Source organism: Vicia villosa, linkage group LG7 (genome assembly GCF_029867415.1).
Source record: "Vicia villosa cultivar HV-30 ecotype Madison, WI linkage group LG7, Vvil1.0, whole genome shotgun sequence".
NCBI classification, from domain to species: Eukaryota; Viridiplantae; Streptophyta; class Magnoliopsida; order Fabales; family Fabaceae; genus Vicia; species Vicia villosa.
In genome coordinates, this window is record NC_081186.1 from 9,542,697 (window position 1) to 9,555,927 (window position 13,231).

Consider the following 13,231-nt stretch of genomic DNA (forward strand, 5'->3'; position numbering starts at 1 on the left):
CAGTGCTTCTACTTCTGATCTCAAGTTCTTCTGATGCTTCCGTAGACCCATGTTCTGATTCTGCTTGACCATCTTCTGATGTCTTGCCAGACCATGTTCTGATGTTGCATGCTGAACCTTCAGAGTCAGTGCTTCTTGCGCTGATTTTGTGCATACTCTTTGTATAATTCCTGAAACGGAAATTGCATAGTATTATAGTACCACGTTATCTCATACAAAATTCTTATCCTTGTTATCATCAAAACTAAGAATATTGATCAGAACAAATCTTATTCTAACAATCTCCCCCTTTTTGATGATGACAAAAGCATACATAAATGATATGAATTTGCGATCAGAAAGGACAGACGGCTAAGGACAATTACACAGCTATAGCATAAGCATATAGACAATGTGTGAATATGTCTCCCTCTGAGATTAACAATCTCCCCCTGAAATAAATACTAGAAGAATTTTTACAATAAAAAGACTTCCCTGAGTATTTCAGTTGAGACGTTCACATATGCTTAAATCTTTAGAACATTCACACTTTCTGATTCTTGCTTCCATAGTACAGCTTCAGAACTTGAATTTCCTAGATCTTTAGAATATTCACAGCTTCTGATTCTTGCTTCCATTAGACAGCTTCATAGCTTGAATTTCTTCTTGAGTCATTGCATGCTAGATTGTATCAGAACATTGTTGAATGTACCAGAGCATCATCAGAGCATCTCTACATCCTGAAATGTTACAGAACAAACTAAACGGTAACAGTCAGCATGAATGAATCAGATCATATAATGTGTTTCAGAATTTTATACTATGTATCAGAACACACACACAAAATGTTTCAGAGCATATTTTGTAACTAAAAACATGCATCAGAACATATAAAGAATAAGAATGAAAATATATTCTATCATCAGAATATCAGAACATTCTTCCTTCTTGCTTCTGGTCTTGAAGCTTTATAGCACTCAGCTTGCTTCAATTTCCATGAGCTTGATTCTTTATAAAATTGCTTTTCCTCATCTTTTTGCTTTTCATGTTGAGCTTTAAAGAGGATCTTCAATTCCTGCAAGACAACACTCAAAAGCATAGAACTTTGCAAGTTCTGTTAGAAATGTGGAGCCTTTCTCCCAGCAACTGATAAAGTAAATCAGATCATTTATCACATTTCCCCCCCTTTTTGTCATAACATCAAAAATATAAAAGATTCAGATGAAAAACAAGACAAACACATAGAAGAAAAGGATAATTTTCATTAAGCACAGAGAAAAAGGTATAGAAGTACAAGAGGAAGGGCAAGGGAAGATGCAAAGAAGGACAGATGCAGCAAAGCAAAAGAAAACAATCTAAGACTCAATCTAAGATGACCCTAGCTTTGACATGATCTTGGCCAACATATCATGAATCCCATTGTTGCTCTCATTCTACCTTTCCATGAAAGCACGAAATTCAGCGTTGATTGATCTCTGCTCATCCTGGTTCTTCTGAATGACTTCCAAAGTCTTTGCAAGACGGGAAGGTTCATCAGAAGAAGCTTCACAACTTCTTTCCAGAGGGATGGCATTCTGATCCACAGCTTCCATGGTCAGATCATTTGCAGGATTTTCCTCAACAGGAATTGTTTTAGCAACATGATCTTCAGCACCTGCTTCTTGCATAGAAGCATCTCCATACTCAGCAGCAGGAACCTCAGAATCTCCATTCTCAAGTGCCTGAAGAATGGCAGCAAGATTCCTAGGAGCAAAAGGACCTTCAACTTCTGGTGGGTCAACAACTTCTGGAATGACCAAGCTTGGGTCTTCCTCAGAAGGGTTTTCCCTCAGAAATTCAAAGAGAGTCCTGAAGTCTCAGAGCAGAACAGGATATTGAGGTCTCCAGACCATAATTTCCTTGCAAGGGTTAGCTTCCATTGCAGCAGCAATTCTTGCTTCTTCCAGCTCATCCACAAATCTCTTCTCCTCAACAGCAACCCTGTTTCTGAGGGGATGATAGTAGATACCATTATCACCCTCCAGAAGATAACCAGCATAACCAGGGGCAGCAGCCACTAGTCTCTTCTGTACTCCCATAGCTCCTACTTGAAAATCCTGGCGAAAGCTTCTCCAGAGGTTTCTCGTAGAAACATCATCAAGACCATTGAAGAAAGCATCCTTCAGAAGGTCCAGCCTGCTAATCACCTCATGTCTGAACAGCTCCAGGTAGATATGGGGTTCAGGTTCAGGTGGGTTGAAGGTGAATTTGTAGTCAGGGTAGAGAAGGCAGTAAGGGTTGGATTTTCTGGTAGGTAGGGGATGGGATAGAGAAGGTGGAGGTGCGGTGTTTGAGGAAGATGGGATATCAGTGGGGATGATTGAGGATGAAGGGATATCTGTGATTGGAGTAGGTGAAGAAGGAATTATTATAATGGGGGTTGATGAGGATGGCTTATCAGAAGGAGTTGGGGGATGGATATTTAGTGGTGTAGGATTTAAGACAGGAGTAGAAAGAGAAGGTGGAAGAGGATTTGGTATAGTGAAGGTGTTTTGTGGTTCATAAGGAGGTGGTTGGGTAGAAGATTGAGGTACAGAAGGAGGAGTAAAAACATGCCTGGAGACAATTGCAGAAGGAGCATTTGCAGATCTGGGAGTACGAAAAGAATCTCTGATCTTCTTCTGCCGATATTCTGGAGTGTTCACCTTGTCAGGATCATAGGTGACCCTCAACTTCTTGGCTTGCTTGGCCTCATCTTCTTGAGCCTTTATTTTTAGCCTAGCCTGTTGTTTCTTCTGATCCTTCTTCTGAAGATCAGCTTGTGACAGAAGTACTCTACCACGGATCCACGCAGGATCAACTTCAGATTGTTTCCTAACAGAATCTTCCAAGTGATGCTTGACAGCCTTGTGAAGTTCTAGATGAAACAAGGTGGCAAAACCTTCAACAGGAACTCTCCTAGACAGAATATCTGGAAAGCTTGTACCAACAGAAGATACCGTCTGGATGAGATCAAGTCTGAACAAATCCACACTGTTGAAGACGGGACCTTGAACAACTCCAAGAAATTGGGACGCTTCAAGGGTCCTGATGGAATCCAGCAAATTGCTTTCAGTCAGAATGTCAGATATCATTCTGGCGAAAGGAATAGTGTTCCTTGGAATATGAGGATACTTTGCCCTTTCTTCTTCTCTTGACTCAACAATAGAAGTTTTCAGATTCTCAAACAGAATGTGAGAGATGTTGAGTTCTATCTTTCTGCCAATGCAGAAGAGAGTATACTTGTGATCAGGACTGATGGAGGCGGAGGAGGAGAATAGCTTCTTTCTGTGGTGAAGAGAACCCAGAATAATCTCAGCCCACACTTGATAAAACGGCCTTAAAGTACCGGTTTTATGAGATTTAGTTCCGAAAGCAAGAGAGATTTGTTGTTCAACTTGATACCAGTTAACCGTTCCAGGTTGAGGACCGGTGCAACCTTCTTCATCATCCAGGTTGTATAGCTTTCTGATGAGCTTTTCAGTAATAACCACTTCATGCCCTAGCACGAAGGAAATGATGGCAGTTGGGGTAACCGTTGCATGTACCCAGAAATTCTTCACCAGTTCAGGATAAATTGGTCCAACCAATCTATCGAGATAGTTTGACCATCCTTGTGCTAATATTCTAGCATCACACAGAAAACCGTTTGCTCTTAGGTTTTTGAAGTCCACAGCGGACTCACAGAGAACTTCCAGTTCGTCAGTGGGAATCATGCATGTTTTCAGAGGAGCATACCCATACTTGCGTAGAAGAATTTGAGTAGAAGTGAGTCTTTCTACTGGGCTTGATGAACTTGAAGATGAATACATGATGATTATGCTTGATTTCAGATCAGAAACTAGGGTTTGAAGGAAACGAATGCAAAGAGAGAGATACACAAATGGAGAGAGAGTGAAAAAGATGAGGCGGGTTATTTAAACGGTTTGAAAAAGAAAATAAAATAAAGTAAAAAGAAAACTGTTTTAAAAGAAATGATTACAAAAAAAATGACATCAATATGCATTTAATGAGAAATGACGTTAGGAGAGATAAAGTAACAAAATGAAATGATTTGCACAGTTACCTAGGGCGGTGTCTCCTCAACTGCACGCATGCTTGTCAGAAAATAGTGAACACGTGTTCATTTTCTGGAAAGACTGGTGACAACTGTTTTGCTTTAAAAGAGCTTCTGAATCAACTTAGATAATGAAACATTAGTAATAACAGAATCAGAACTTCTAATTGATTAGTATCAGAACTTCTTATAGCTGCCTAGTCCTAACACATTTCAGAAGATATTCATACAGAGATCTTCTCATCTTCTCATTCTGGGCATAAGTCCATACTGATATTCTTCAGAATGAACTTAAACCTATCTTCAGCAAGGGGTTTTGTAAAGATATCAGCCCATTGATGGTCTGTATCTACAAAGTTCAAAGAGAGAACACCCTTCTGAACATAGTCCCTCATAAAATGATGTTTAATCTCAATATGTTTAGCTTTGGAATGTAAGATAGGATTCTTAGATAAACATATAGCAGAAGTATTATCACAGAAAATAGGAATGTTACTCTCATATATCTGATAATCTTCTAGCTGACTCTTCATCCAGAGCATTTGTGTGCTACATCCAGCAGCAACAACATATTCTGCTTCTGTTGTTGAGAGAGCTATAGTAGCTTGCTTCTTGATGTACCAGGAGATCAGATGACTTCCAAGAAATTGACAACTTCCAGAAGTACTCTTCCTTTCAATTCTGTCTCCAGCATAGTCAGCATCACAGAATCCTACTAAGTTGTATTCTTTAGATCTTCTGTAGACTAAGCCAACGTTAGTAGTACCTTTCAGATACCTCAGAATTCTCTTAACAGCAGTTAAGTGAGATTCTCTAGGATCTGATTAGAATCTAGCACACAAACAAACACTGAATAGAATGTCAGGTCTAGAAGCAGTTAAGTATAGAAGAGATCCAATCATACCTCTGTACAACTTCTGATCTACCTTCTTACTTACCTCATCCTTACCTAGGACACATGTTGGAGGCATAGGAGTTTTGGCTTCTTTGCTTTCAGAAAGATTAAACTTCTTCAGAAGTTCTTTCACATACTTCGTTTGATGAACATAGGTTCCATCAGAAGTTTGGTTGATTTGAATCCCAAGGAAATACTTGAGTTCACCCATCATACTCATTTCAAATTCAGCCTGCATAGACTTAGCAAACTCCTTTCCAAGTGAAGCATTAGATGTTCCAAAGATAATATCATCAACATAAATTAGACAAATTAAAATGTCCTTCTTAGATGTTTTACAGAAGAGAGTTGTGTCCACTTGTCCTCTAGTGAAACCATTGTCCAGAAGGAAAGAACTTAATCTTTCATACCAAGCTCTGGGAGCTTGCTTCAATCCATACAATGATTTATTAAGTTTGAAAACATGTTCTGGAGACTTAAAGTCTTCAAAACCAGGAGGTTGGTGGACGTAGACTTCCTCATCTATATAACCATTTAAGAAGGCACTCTTAACATCCATCTGATACAGAGTGATGTTATGTTGAGTGGCAAAAGAGATTAATAAGCAAATAGACTCTAACCTGGCCACTGGTGCAAAGGTTTCTGTATAGTCAATCCCTTCTTGCTGACTATATCCCTGAGCCACCAGTCTGGCTTTGTTTCTTACCACTTCTCCCTTCTCACTAAGCTTGTTTCTGAACACCCACTTAGTACCAATGATGTTGAATCCTTTTGGTCTAGGTACCAAATCCCATACATCATTCCTTGTAAACTGATTTAGTTCTTCTTGCATGGCAATTATCTAGTCTGGATCTTCTAGAGCTTGATCAACAGAAGTTGGCTCGATCAAAGAAACAAGACTTAATTGACAGTCTGCATTGTTCTTAAGGAATGCTCTTGTTCTGATGGGATCGTCTTTCTTTCCAAGGATTACATCTTCTGAATGAGCTGATGAAAGTCTAGAAGATCTTCTGACTGTTGGCTCTTCAGAAATTCTGAGATTCTCTAAAGATGCAGCAACTTGATCTTCTGATCCATTGCTTCTGAGACTTTCAGCTTCTAGAGCTTTGCTTCTTGGTTCTACAGCTTCTGATATGTCAATATCTATATCTGCAAAATTCTCAAACTGCTTTGGTTTTTCAAGACTAAGCTTATCATCAAACCTGATATTGATTGATTCTTCTACAACCAATGTTTCAGTATTGTATACTCTGTAGCCTTTAGAGCGTTTAGAATATCCAAGAAGAAAATATTTTTGTGCCTTAGAATCAAACTTACCAAGATGATCTTTAGTATTCAGAATAAAACACACACATCCAAAAGGATGAAAATATGAAATGTTGGGCTTTCTGTTCTTCTACAATTCATAAGGAGTCTTATTTAGAATAGGTCTTATAGAGATTCTATTCAAAATATAACATGCGGTGTTTATTGCTTCTGCCCAGAAGTGCTTAGCCATATTGGTCTCATTGATCATGGTTCTGGCCATTTCTTGCAGAGTCCTTTTCTTTCGCTCTACAACTCCATTTTGCTGTGGAGTTCTAGGGCAAGAGAAATCATGGGCAATACCATTTTCTTTGAAGAACTCCTCAAAGAACCTGTTCTCAAATTCGCCACCATGATCACTTCTGACCTTTATGATTTTGCACTCCTTCTCAGATTGGATATGAGTGCAGAATTCAAAGAACACTGAATGAGACTCATCCTTGTGTTTTAAGAACTTTACCCATGTCTAGCGGCTATAATCATCTACGATGACTAATCCATATTTCTTCCCTCTGATAGATGCTGTTTTGACTGGTCCAAACATATCAATATGCAGAAGTTCTAACGGCCTTGAGGAAGAGACAACATTCTTAGATTTGAATGTAGGTTTGGAGAACTTGCCCTTCTGACATGCTTCACAAAGAGCATCTGATTTATATTTCAGATTTGGGAGTCCTCTGACCAGATTTAGTTTGTTAATTTGAGAAATCTTTCTCAAACTAGCATGTCCTAATCTTCTGTGCCAGACCCATTGCTCTTCAGAAACAGACATAAGGCAAGTCACCTTCTGCTTCTCAAGATCTGAAAGATCAATCTTATAGATGTTGCTCTTTCTCTTGCCTGTAAATAGGATTGAGCCATCCTTCTGACTTACAGCCTTGCAAGACTTTTGATTGAAGATTATATCATAACCATTGTCACTTAATTGACTTATGGACAATAAGTTATGCGTTAATCCTTCTACAAGAAGTACATTAGTTATGGAATGAGAATTACCAAAACTTATGGTTCCAGAGCCAATGATCTTGCCCTTCTGATCTCCTCCAAACTTGACTTCTCCACCAGGTTTAAGCACCAGGTCTTGGAACGTAGACCTTCTTCCCGTCATGTGTCGCGAGCACCCAGAGTCCAGGTACCATGACATTTTGTGCTTTGTCCTCTTTGCAGCTAAGGATATCTGCAACAGAAATTATCTTCTCCTTAGGTACCCACAATTTCTTGGGTCCTTTCTTGTTAGTTTTCCTCAAGTTCTGATTGAACTTGGATTTAGCATAATAGTTAACAGGAGGAATAGCATGATATTCTTTAGGTTTGACAGCATTATATTTCTTAGGTTGTGTGACATGCTTCTTGGTGTGTACAGTGTTAAAACTCTGTGCATGTGAAGTGAGCCTAATATAATGTGCATGGCCATATTTGAACTGATCATACAATGGCTTGTATGTGATTTTCAGATCATCAACAGGTTCAAATTTATGTGAGGTATCACCCTCATAGCCAAAGCCAAACCTTCTGTTTCCAGAAACACCATATATCATAGAAGCAGGATGACTTCTGCCAATACTTCTAGATAGGAACTTTCTGAAACTCGAGTCATATTCTTTCAGAATATGATTTAGACTAGGAATGGATTTTTCTGATTCAGAAAGAGATCCACTATCTTTGGATAATTTTAAAACTTTTTCCTTCAGTTCAGAATTTTCCACTTCCAATTTCTTAGTTTCAAATTCAAATTGCTTTTTCAGCTTTTTGTATTTGATACTAAGGTGAGCCTTGAGTTCCAGAAGTTCAGTTAAGCTGGAAACTAATTCATCTCTAGATAGTTTAGGAAATACCTCTTCAGAATCTGATTTTGATGTAGATTCTGATCCATCACCCACTGTGGCCATTAGTGCAAAGTTGGCTTGCTCTCCTTCAGAGTCTGATTCTGATTCAGAATCATCCCATGTTGCCATAAGACCTTTCTTCTTATGAAACTTCTTCTTGGGATTCTCCTTCTGAAGTTTTGGACATTCACTCTTGAAGTGTCCAGGCTCATTACACTCATAGCAGACAACTTTCTTCTTGTCAGATCTTCTGCCACCAGAAGATTCTCCTCGTTCAAATTTCTTTGAACTTCTGAAGCTCTTGAACTTCCTTTGCCTGCTCTTCCAGAGTTGGTTTACCCTTTTGGAGATCATGGACAGTTCATCTTCTTCTTCTGATTCTGATTCCTCGGAATCTACTTCTTCAGCCTGAAAAGCGTTAGTGCATTTTTTAAAATTAGATTTTAATGCAATAGACTTACCTTTCTTCTGAGTCTCGTTTGCATCCAGCTCTATCTCATGGCTTCTCAAGGCACTGATTAGCTATTCCAAATAGACCTCATTCAGATTCTTTGCAATCTTGAATGCAGTCACCATTGGACCCCATCTCCTGGGAAAGCTTCTGATGATCTTCTTTACATGATCAGCCTTGGTGTAGCCTTTATCCAGAACTTTCAATCCAGCAGTTAGCGTTTGAAATCTTGAGAACATCTTCTCAATATCTTCATCATCCTCCATCTTGAAGGCTTCATATTTATGGATTAGAGCAAGAGCTTTAGTCTCCTTGACTTGAGCATTTCCCTCATGGGTCATTTTCAATGACTCATATATATCATAGGCAGTTTCCCTGTTAGATATCTTTTCATACTCAGCATGAGAGATAGCATTCAGCAAAACAGTCCTACATTTATGATGATTCTTGAAAAGTTTCTTTTGATCACCATCCATTTCTTGTCTGGTAAGCCTTACGCCTGTAGCTTTTACTGGATGTTTGTAACCATCCATCAGAAGATCCCATAGTTCACCATCTAGACCAAGGAAATAACTTTCCAGTTTATCTTTCCAGTATTCAAAGTTTTCACCATCAAATACTGGTGGTCTAGTATAACCATTGTTACCATTGTATTGCTCAGCAGAGCCAGATGTAGATGTAGGTGTGTTTATTGGAATTTCACCAGCCATCTTTTACTGAAGCGTTTTTCTCTTCCTGAATCTTTCCTAAACACGGTTAAGTGCTTGCACCTTAGAACCGACGCTCTGATGCCAATTGAAGGATAGAAAACCACTTAGAAAGGGGGGGGGGGGGTTGAATAAGTGTAGCTTTAAAACTTGTAAGATAAAAACAATTTGCACAATGATTTTTATCCTGGTTCATTGTTAAATAAACTACTCCAGTCCACCCCTTTGGAGTGATTTACCTCACCTGAGGATTTAATCCACTAATCACACTTGATTACAATGGTTTTCCACTTAGAAACACTCTAAGTCTTCTAGAGTATCCTGATCACAACCTGATCACTCTAGGAACAAACTGCTTAGACAACTTCTAAGACTTACTAGAGTATACTGATCAACAACCTGATCACTCTAGAACTTATAAATTAATGTAAACAAAATTCTTTTAAGAGTTACAATGCTTCTTATAAAGCTATTATCACAACTGTGATTTTCTCTTAAGTTTAAGCTTAAATATCACTAAGATATTACAACAGCAATGTAGTGAGCTTGATGATGAAGTTTGAGAGCTTTTGATTTGAACAACGTTTGTGCAAGTTTGGTTCAGAGTTCATAACTTCGTAACCTTGCTTCTCATCAGAACTTCATATATATAGGCACTTGAGAAGATGACCGTTGGGAGCATTTAATGTTTTGCGTAATCCGTACAGCATTGCATTTAATGTTTCACTCTTTTGTCAACTACCTCGAGCCTTGTTTTCGCTGTGTCTACTGATGTTGCCTTTAATAGCTTCTAACGTTCCTTTTGTCAGTCAGCGTAGCCTGCCATCTTATACTTGCTTCTGATCTGATGTTATTGTAAACAACGTTTGAATATCATCAGAGTCAAACAGCTTGGTGCAGAGCATCTTCTTGTCTTCTGACCTTGAATGCTTCTGAGCGTGATACCATGAGAACTTCAGTGCTTCTGCTTCTGATCTCAAGTTCTTCTGATGCTTCCATAGACCCATGTTCTGATTCTGCTTGACCATCTTCTGATGTCTTGCCAGACCATGTTTTGATGTTGCATGCTGAACCTTCTGAGTCAGTGCTTCTTGCGCTGATTTTGTGCATACTCTTTGTATAATTCCTGAAACGGAAATTGCATAGTATTAGAGTACCACATTATCTCATACAAAATTCATATCCTTGTTATCATCAAAACTAAGAATATTGATCAGAACAAATCTTGTTCTAACAAAACCTTCCAGCCACTATTGGGCATGAATGTTGTGTTTTTTGTTTAAGTTGTGCTAATATCTAAGTTTGGGGTAGTAATTATCAAAAAAGAGGGAAAGTGTAAAAAGAAAAAAAAGAGAGAAAAAAATGCAAATAAAAAGTCATTGAGACATACGAATGGATGTCATAAAAAAAGAGAAGAAGAAGATAAACACTTATCCGAATGAAAGACTCGGTTACATTTGGTATTCTTACAAAATTAAGTGAAGCAAAAGAGTCTAAGTCGATTAAACCCCCAATGTTACAAGTCAAGAATGAAGATGAGAAACACAACATGATTGTCGAACCAAAAACCAGTAGTGTATTTTTTGTGTGTGTATCCCACCGTACCTAAAACCCCGTTACAACCCAAAAAGACCTCAAAAAGTGTGTGAACCTTGTTTGTGTAGTGAAGGCAGAATTTATTTGACATTAAGAATCGATATTGCATACCTTGATTTGTGAGCGCAAAACACTCTAACCTCGAGAGATTTGGTGAGAAATGTGAGAAGCTTGCAGATAAAAAGGTACTCTAATGTGAAAGTTTGGTGGAAAGCTCAGTTCTGTAAGCCAAAGACTTTATCGGGAAGATGGAGGCAAAGTGTAACACCATCGGCGACATTGTGGATAAAAGGAAATTCTAGGGTGCCCGTTGTTTGGTCTAGTACATCACTTGAGGGAAAGCAATGAGATAAGTTTGGGTTGTGATCAATCACCATTTTTACATACTTTTGGTCATGAATCCGGTTCACATCAATCAATTCGGCAACACTTTGAATTTATTTTCATCAAGTTTTCGTGTGTTTTGAAGTTTGGTTGTTCTTTAGGTTTCGTTTGCATTTCGCTTTAATTTAAGTTAATTAGGTTCTTGTGATGCGTCTTGGTTGTTTATGTGCATGTTTCAGGTCAAGTGGATTGGTCGAAGGAGATATCGAATCTAAGGAAAAGCGGGAGAAAAAGAAGAAAAATCTGAAGTCCAACACGGCCCGTGTCTCCAGACACGGCCTGTGTCAGAAGGAAAATGTTCTCCATACAAAAAGTAGAGAGCTGACACGCCCCCCGTGCTGGCTTGCACGGCCCGTATCAGGATGGCTGGGCACAAAACATGGAAAATGAACTGGAGGGTGTCATACCCCAAAATTTACCCGACACCATGCACATTCTTTAATTTATTAAAGGTGTTAAAAATAAGGGCTATGGGGTTTAACATATCTATTGTTAAACCTGACCTCTTATAAAACCTTCTTTAATTAAATAAAGATGTGCGAATAGCAGGAATTTGGGCCCAAACTGTTGGCCCAAATATCTCATTCTAAGGATTTCTTTTTCACCATTTTTATGGATACTCTTCTACAATCATTTACCTGTTTTTTATTAATTATCATTTGGATTGTTATTTATTAAGAAGGTTTATTATTAACTTTTTTTATTTATTTTAAGAGGGGGTTAAATTATACATTAATGTGATTATTAAAAGGCTTAAATACACTTTTCGTCCCTGTAAGTTAGCGTGTTTTTGATTTTCGTCCCTGTAAGTTATTTTTTTGGGGTTTAGTCCTTATATTTCAATTTCGCGTTCGTTTTAGTCCCTAAAATCAAAATCCGTAGGAAATTTCACAAGAAAATCCGCAGGTAACCTGCAGATTTTCCTGCGGATTTTGGCTTTAGGGACTAAACCTCGAGCTAAAAGTAAGATATAGGGACTAAAACTCAAAAAAATAACTTACAGGGACGAAAATCAAAAACACGATAACTTACAGGGACGAAAAGTGTATTTAAGCCTTATTAAAATTAATCATTTTATTAGGATTTTTATATTTGATTTTAACTAGGTTTATTTTTATTATTAATAGGTTAGTTATTAGGATTATTTTTTATTAGGATTATTTTCTTATTTTCAATTATTATTATTAATATAATTAGTTAATTAATTAATTAATTAATTAAAGGTTTTATTATATATCAGAGTTATTAAAATGGATTTAGATACTAGAATAATAATTATAATTATTAGCAGGTTCTTTAAATAGATTTTGTGATTATTAAATGGATCATGGGGAAAAACTGGGCCGAATAACTAATGTCCCTTTGGGCCAAGCGGGCCAGGCAGTGGACCAGGTCACCCTAACCGACTCGACCACTATTCATCATCTCCTGCAGCGCAGCCTCCGCTGCTTCACGTGAACCCGGTTTTTTCCTCTCGTTATGTTGCCCAGGACGTGAATCAAATCTTGCTTCAATCATAACACAAATCAATTATAACACAAATCAATTATAACACAAATCAATTATAATCCAAATCTCAATCAAATTTATACAAATCTCTAATTTGCAATCAATTTGAATCAATTTCTAAAAACCTAAAATAAATCTAATCTAAGTATTCCTAATACGAATCAAACCCTAACTATATAAAGAAAATGAGAACTCAGAAGAGGGGGATTTTTTTGGGGGAGACGAAAAATCTGAGAAAATTCGTGAAAAAAGGCTTGAAGGTTGTTTCGAATCCTGAGCTTGCTTGAGTCATCCTCCTTCGTCGAAATCTGGGTTCATCACCGACACCCTAGATCTCGTTGAGATTGAATCCATCCAATCTCGTAGCACCTTCATCTTCGTATACCTGCACATCAAGGAAAAGGAAGGGGCAATCATTGGAAGAAAAGGGACTCATACGAAGGATTCACAGGAAAAGGTAAATGCAAATCGAACTTAAGATGACATGCGTTTTCATTTTGATTG